Genomic DNA, 8,589 nt, shown 5'->3' on the forward strand with positions numbered 1-8,589 from the left:
TAGGCCCACTTGTTTTCCTTTTAAAAAATTATAATAATAAGTTTTATTAGGGAATATAGAGAGGAAAATACAAAGCTTAATATCAAATATCTTTTCTCCTTTTTAAATCTTGAACTAAGACTTTAAGGAGAAAAGGAGTAGGAAAGGAAAAAGAGAGAAATAAAGAAAAGAGTAGAAAAAGGTTAAAAGGAAGAGAAAAATAAAAATTTATAAAAATATAGTGGACAGATAAATAACTTCCCATTCTTCATCGGCCCACTATATATAAACACTTCTTTTCCAATGCAAAGAGACGGGGGGATGGGAATCAATGCACACTGAAGAAGAGCCGTTTATCTGAATGTACCCAGAGAGTCTATGGCCGAGAGCTGCTACTCACTTTCCATTCTGCACTTGGTTGCATATGCTACATCAACAGAGGACAATGCAAGGGCTAGATAGAGCATTCTGCAGCCTTCACCCAAAAGGCTCCATCCCCTGGAGTCTTCTCTTGCTGTCGCTGTCAGTCAACCTCCCTCTGTTCTGCTCTCATGTTCATTTGAGGCAGAGACAAGCAAAGTGGTGCAATTCTTTCGTTGCTGCTGCTTCAGGGGAAGAAAATACATTTACATTACTAAATGTGGCTTCCCAGCGAGCGCGTGCCCAAGTGAAAGCAACCAGCAGTCTTTGATAAGGCAGGAAAAGACTATAGAAGGGGAAAAACAAATAACCCTCATTCACCCAACGTGAATTGAGATAAAGGCAAGAGGAACAAGTGGTTAAAAAAGCAACCGCCTCTGACATTTCCGCTTCAAGCAAGCTTTATCACAGAATAGGAGGCTTTTATTTTCTTACCTTTCCTTTTGATAGTCTCTCGTGACGCACTTATCAAAGGATGCCGCCTGACTTCCTTTTGCACTCTGCTGTGTTCAGATCTGTCATTTCATTGGGTTTTGATTGCTTTGCTCATTATTCTCCATTAGGGATGGGCTTGGCAATCCTTTACTTCCAGAAAGATGTGTTATATCTAGAGCAGAAATTTTGCAGTCAAGAAGGCTTCTAAAGCCTAGGTAAAGGTAAAGGTACCCCTGCCCGTACAGGCCAGTCGTGTCCGACTCTAGGGTTGTGCGCTCATCTCACTTAAGAGGCCGGGAGCCAGCGCTGTCCGCAGACACTTCCGGGTCACGTGGCCAGCATGACAAAGCTGCTCTGGCGAGCCAGCACCAGCGCAGCACACGGAAACGCTGTTTACCTTCCCGCTATAAAGCGGTACCTATTTATCTACTTGCACTTAGGGGTGCTTTCGAACTGCTAGGTGGGCAGGAGCTGGGACCGAAAGACAGGAGCTCACCCCGCCGCGGGGATTCGAACTGCTAACTATGCGATTGGCAAGTCCTAGACACTGAGGTTTTACCCACAGCGCCACCCGCGTCCCAGACTAGCCAGATACAAATTCTATAGTTTGCAAGAAGTCCAGGAGTTGTTGTTTTCCAGCACTATCACCTGAAAGTTACACACCCACCCACCCATATATATATATATATATATATATATATATATATATATATATATGCGCAATATCAAGCATTTACCGAAAGCGACATGAAGGAATCCACAACCTGTAAAATTAATTTCCCTTGTGCTGTTTTATTTTCCTATAAATTTCAACATGCTTTACGCCGCCTCCTGTTAATTCAATGCATCACAGATTTTCACACCCCGACATAGATTCAGCAAGCAGAGAAGCTGGAAAACAGAAGGATGGGTACAATAAAAGGACATTTTGCATAATCACTGAACATATGACCAGGCATTTATATTTTCGCTCACATTGTAGGTTGTTTTTTTCCATGAGAAATCAGTTCAGTGAAGATGCTACAAAACTACCAGGTTATACTTTGATAGGAAAGCACAAGTGCTTTCATTTATGATGCACTATCTGTTAGAGCTGTGCAGTGGATTCCAATGAGTCCCAAATGGAATCGGGTTGATTTGGAGAAATTCAGGCCTTGGTCAAGTAGGATTGAGATAGCCCCTGGTCACCAAAGGTCAGTCTGCATAGCCCAGAGCAATCTAGGGCTGCCTTGGGGTAGCACATAGGAAGGATAGGCAGGTGTGGTGCAAAGGAGGAGAAAATGCAAGAAGGAGGGACCAACCAAGCAGCTGCATCGGCTGAGGAAAGGTTCAGGTGAGCAGATGTCTCTACAGAGGAATAAAGGTAAAGGGACCCCTGACCATTAGGTCCAGTCGTGGCTGACTCTGGGGCTGTGGTGCTCATCTCGCTTTATTGGCTGAGGGAGCCAGCATACAGCTTCCGGGTCATGTGGCCAGCATGACTAAGCCGCTTCTGGCGAACCAGAGCAGCGCACGGAAATGCCGTTTACCTTCCCGCCAGAGTGGTACCTATTTATCTACTTGCACTTTGACGTGCTTTCGAACTGCTAGGTTGGGAGGAGCAGGGACCAAGCAACGGGAGCTCACCCCATCGCAGGGATTCGAACCGCCAACCTTCTGATCAGCAAGTCCTAGGCTCTGTGGTTTAACCCACAGAGCCACCCGTGTCCCTCCTACAGAGGAATACATGCTCCTAAAAAGGAGTATTTTTCCTTATTCGAGTAAAATTGTTTGGATCACTTGGATTCACGGGGCTTTTTTTCTTTTCACCCAACTGCTTCCTCTGCAAAGAAAGAAACGCTCCCTTTTTAAAGGAAGCTTCTCTCTCCCCCCACCCCAATTTGGATTCAAAATCCTAGAGGACTTTATGCTCTAGATTTTAGAGGAAGGTCAGAATTAAAATTTCAGATTTCTATATGAACCATGCAATTTCTTGTATATAAACAAATCCAGAATGTACAACTATAGGGATTTCAGAAGCTGATCACAAAACCCATTATGCGGTGCAACTACAAGAAACATTACAAAACCTTTATTTGCTAAAGTTACCATACTATGTGTACGTGATACACAACTGGAATTCTTCAAAAATTGAGTCTTTGGATAGTCCATAAAAATCAGGAAATGAAACACCAAAGAAAAGACATTTATTGATTTTTGCATATGCATAATTATATGGAAAATCTTATACATTGGCATTATCAGTGTTACAATTTATTACCTGCCCTTCACCTTACCCCCCTATGTTCTTCACATAAGTATCATTAAATAAGGTATTGACCTGCCATAGTCACCGCTGGTTAAATGGAAAGAAATCTGCCTATATTTGAGATACCTAAGCACCCAGCTCATTTTCTGCAGCCCTCAGAATGAAATTTGTTCCTTTTAGCAAAAGTGAATACTAAAGACCTTAACATCTGCCCTGATACCAACTCAGTTCATTTGGGACTCAGTCCTTCATGTGTTTGCTTCTACTTCACCGAGTCTTGATAGCAAACCCATTTTCCCATGAAATATGCACACTGCATAACACTGAACCGTTCCTTTATTAAGCAGACTAAGACTTCCTTCAAAAAAAAGCCTCCGCTACAAAAAAATTCCTTTATTTTCACACAGCCCAACCTAGGTGATATTTTCCGTACTTCCCGCACAAACCAAGTGAAGGTATCTATGTTTTTCGGAGCCAGACATATATTCTTTAAGAAGCTGTTTCACAGAGAGCAACCAAACGCCTTCAGAATTCCTCAGCCAAATGTGCCGCAATAATTCCACTGACAGTCTTATATATGAAGTGACTAACCATATTCGGCCACAACAAGGAGACACCTAGCTCTGCTGAACAAAAACAAAAGCTACCAACCAGAAGGAAAGAGAAATTAAACAAAAACAACTCATTTGTCTCTAAGGGGGTGTCTCAGAATTCATACACTCTTTAGCAGGGAAACATCATCAAACTCACAATTGCTTACAAGACCTCTGTCCAGCAGTTATGTCTGAACAGGGAGTTGTGGAGTTGTGTGCACATACCCTACACCAGGTTCCATATCCCCACTTGCTCCACCCCGATGTTCACACACTCTGAAGGGGGCTTCCAAGCACATTCGGCTGGATGCACTTTGAAACCTCGCTGTAATGGGGAACCCTGTGTCAACATAAGGAAGCTTCTAAGTATGTTCTTCAAAGCCCAGTCATAAGAGGTTGGAAGGCCATCTGCCCATGAAAGCTTCAGCTGAATTTCCTGCACTGCAAGGGGTTGGACTAGATGACTCTACGATTCTATGATTCTGTGATCTAGACTTTCCATTGTAGGTGGAGCCAATGAGGCTTCCTTCAGTTGGGGATGTTGGGGGTTGGGCCTCCACATGTGATCATATCTCCCCATCTCATGTCAGCATTCCTTTTCAAGGATAACACTTAAACAGAAATATGGACTCTATGACAAGAATGAGGAGTATGTGGCCTTCCAGATGTTGATGGATTCCAGTTCCCATTATCCCCAGCAAACACAAAGCCACTCCCGACATAAGGAGGGGGAGTTGCGGGCTCACGCCCCACCTACATCCTCGCGGGACTGGCTGCAGCCCCACGGGACTTGGGGAATCCCGGAAATCATTAGTATTCATTATTCACCAAGCCAGCCAATCGGTTGGCAGCGGGGGCAGGATTAGTAGGGTTCATTTAAGGTCGGGACAGCCTGTGCTCGCGCCTTTTCCCTCTTACAGCCAGCAGGGGTATTATTATGCAAATGAGTTGGGGGGAGGAGCGCCATCACCTCCCCCAAATATTAAAGGGTAGTTTTTTAAAGGACTCTGGGGGGCGTCGCCTTGTCCGAAACCTATGGAGGCTAGGGCCTAAAGTGCGCTCCCGAGCGGTAACCCCTCGCGGAGCACCTAGGGATGTGCATCTTGAGGGCTCCCCCTGTTGGTGCTTAACCCTTCCCGGTTCTATGCCGGTTAGTCTGATAGGGCCAATGCCTAAAGCCAATACCACTCTTACCTGTAATCAATAAAGTTGTGGCCATTTTTCGCCCATTAACCTAAATTCTGGAGTCCAGTGTCTTTATTTATTCCATCTGTGGGAGGGGGCAGGAATCGCCATGCAATCAATAACACCTGGAGGGCCACAGGTTCCCAATCCCTACCCTGTGATTCTCCAATCTATCGCTTGAAACTCAAACTCCTGCTCATGACGGTAAGCTGGAATTGATGGTCTCTGTTCGGCTCTTTCCACTGCTCACACATCTATTCAGTACTACATGGCATTCTATCCTAAGGGCTTAAAGTGTGTTTAAAAAACAGATGTGAAATATAAACTACATTCAGTTAAAATGGCCTCACATTTCAGGTCTGTAGCCATAGAAACAGATTTTATCAAATAGCTGGCAAGCTGCAATACTTAAATAACATACTACATATGACCCATGACCATAAACTTGCCAAGCCAAAGCTATGGGGCACCAGTAACCAGATCACAATCCAGTTCAAAAGCCTTGTATCACTTCTAGAGAAATCTCAGGAGAAGATTTTATAAACTTGAAGAGCAGAGAAGGGAAACCTCTGGATGTTGTTGGATTCCCATCAGCCTCAGCCAGCATGACCAATGATCAGGAATTAAAGGAGTTGTAATCCAGTAACGTCTGACCACAAGTTCCCCATCCCTGTCTTCTATACAAGATCTCAAAGTAGCTGTTTTACTACAAAGGAATTTCAGAAATAGACTGGAAAGAGAAGCTGCTGAATTGCAACTTATCACCAAACTTAAAACCATGGAGAGTCCTGGTCTGAACAAAGACCTTGGATTCTTATCTCATTATACATGACAAAGCCATTTTTCACCTTCTCACCCCTTGCTTTTTCCTGTAAGACCTATTGCAGTTGTTAAGAGTCGTCAACAGGCTCATCACAGCTATCTGCCAATCACCCATTCCCACCACCCTTCTGAGTAATACCCCTCCCCACCTTCTCACTATATAGAAGGGTCTGGAAACTTCTGTTTCAGTGTATCTGAAGAAGTGTGCATGCACACGAAAGCTCATACCAAGAACTTAGTTGGTCTTTAAGGTGCTACTGGAAGGATTTTTTTGTTTGTTTTGACTATGGCAGACCAACACGGCTACCTATCTGTAACTGTTAGAGGAAAGAAATGCACAGAAATGGGCTACTACCAAACCTTCCAGGCTCTGTTATTTTGAAACTTTGGGAACAGAATATAGATTTAAAAAGTGTGTTAGTAGCCACTTTGGTGGCCAATTTGGCCAAAAGGTAGGATATAAAGTTAAAGGAAAATAATTTGCCAATGTGCATTCTGATGGTCAGGAACTGGATCAAGTCTAAGACATTTTTCTTTGTGTTCAAAAGCTTTAAGATGTACTTCTTGTCAGTATATGGAAACATCACCGCTGCAGACAGCCAGATTGTTGACATCACATGATGCGCCTATCTGTGGGAAAGAAGAATTTCCCCGGACGTTGACAGGCTGGATAAGTCTATGTGAAGAGTGTAACTTGAAACCTTCTGACTGCGCATGCTCAGGAAGTTTGCTAGAAGAACTGAACTGAAAGGACGTGTTTTTCTCTAGTGCTGTAATGTCAGAAATAAACATCATGTAAATAGATTTCTGACTTATTTTCTTTCCCCTGCGGAAGCAGGAGGGAGGGGTTGTGCATTTTACCCACTCTTGGGAAAATGTCGCCTATCAAAATTTCCGTGGTCTGTCTGGATATCAGCCAGAGGAGGTTACCGGTATGCAAGCTCCGAGGACAGTGAGAGGGGCCAGCCTCTATGGAGGGGGCTTGCAAATCGACACTTCTTCCTGTTCCCCTTTCCCACATATCAAATTCAGATCTTTATTTAACCCAAGACATCCAATCTATTATGCAATAACTCATTCCTTTTACATGTCAGATCTTCACCTTGCCTTGCAAACTTTGAATGACCCAGATTAATTTATGCTCGTTTTGAGCTGCTCCATAGCACATGACTCTACTATGTTATACTTAACAATCTCTACTTCTGTAATAATAATAAATAAAGCCTTTCCACTTGAAACCAGTTTCTCACAATTTGTCTGAAAATGGTTGAAGTTCACCCATCTCATATTGGACAACATTGTAAGTGCATAAATAAACTGAGTGACGTTTCAAAGACACCTCTTCTCATGTTAGGTTTATTTTAGGAACATAAGAAACTGCCTTATATATGGAGTCAGACCATTGGTCCATCTGGCAATTGCTCTTCTGGATTTCAGACGGGACTTTTCCCTAGGCCTTTTGAGATACTGGAGCATTAAAATGCAAATCATTTTCTGCCATTGACCTACAGCCCTACCCCATCCTTAATACTTTATGAATTGCATACCACAGCTCACCACTTCAGACTTGCACAATCCCTGAAAGCTTTTGCTAGATGATCTACCCTTGAGGGGTTTTGCTGTTGTTATTATTTATATATGGTACAGATGCAACAGCAGACATAGATCAGGATGGTGCAAACATCTTGTATTGGAATTTGCATCCATGAGCTACATTTTAAATGGTATGCTAATGTATTATCAGACTATTCAGTTTTCATGTCTCTAACAAAAAAAAAAAGGCTGAAGACATTATTTTTAAAAAGGTCAAGTGACACACACAGAGAGACTATGGCTAAACTGATGCCTTAAATTACCAAATGCCATCTCTCCCCCACCCCCGACCAAAAAAAAATGCAAAATGTCATCTTCCTGCAAATAATAAACCTAGATAGAAAATCTTGTTGAATGAGTTTTTGGTTCAGATCCTTTATGGTAAATACAATTGGATCCACTGTGTCATTGAACATTCCATTAGACATCCTTAAGCTTGAACAAAGGAAAACCTTAACAATCCATTTACTAACACACTCAGCTTCAGCAGCCAGGTCAGAACAAGATAATGCAGAGTAAATGAATAGATTGAACGAAAGTTCTTACTTGAACTTTTCCTGGTTTTTGTTTGGAGGGGGTTGTTATCATGTAGCATGGTCATGAAGCCAAATGAGAGAGAGAGGACAACGCTAACTTGCCCTCAGTCTAGGAAACCTGAGAGGAAAACAGTGGTGTCTGTTATTCACTGATAAACTGCCCAATTCATACTTCTCAAACCAGTACACAAACTGAAACACAGCTATCCTTCAAACTTCACACTTCTCTGAAATTTGTGATGCATATTGCGGAAATGCTCTTAAAACACATCTGTTAGTGGAAATAACATATAAAAAATACATTATATTACGGGAAATTGCTTGCAAAATGTGTATGTTAGTCAAAACTATATACAAAAACGTGTTCATTAGTAGAAATTTGTACTAATAGGCTGACGAGGATTTCACAAATCGCTGCAGAAATGTGAAGAATTGAATTTAAGATTGGACAAACGAGAAACCCAAAGAACTGAAACTGGGAATCTGAGGTAAGATACCCACAATCTTGATGGGAATCTGAGGTAAGATACCCACATAGCAGATGTTGTCCCCCAATTCCATGTAAAGGCAGCATAAGGTCCAAAACAGTTTACTGCTGCAGAAGATAAGGCTTCAGTACGACAGTTCTGGACAGTGATACATAGATACAGCTTGCGGGCTTTTGCAGATGCAGATATGTACAAATAGAAAGTATTCCTGTTACTGCAGCCATTTAGGACATAACACAGACTACAACTTACTCACTGACTGACCCTGACACCCTGACAATTAGCAGATG

General features: G+C 42.5%; 1 long non-coding RNA gene across 1 annotated transcript; it reads right to left on the reverse strand.

Annotated features, from left to right (window-relative positions):
- Positions 1-384: 384 nt before the first annotated feature.
- LOC309368502 lies at positions 385-7,888 on the reverse strand. Its single transcript, XR_014167795.1, has 3 exons — positions 7,822-7,888; positions 835-1,006; positions 385-584 (listed from the first exon to the last, which is right to left on the reverse strand). It is a non-coding gene; the product is annotated as an uncharacterized lncRNA (long non-coding RNA).
- Between the last annotated feature and the right edge of the window lie 701 nt (positions 7,889-8,589).

This window comes from Podarcis melisellensis, assembly GCF_964234715.1.
Source record: "Podarcis melisellensis genome assembly, chromosome: 4".
In the NCBI taxonomy this organism is placed as follows: domain Eukaryota; kingdom Metazoa; phylum Chordata; class Lepidosauria; order Squamata; family Lacertidae; genus Podarcis; species Podarcis melisellensis.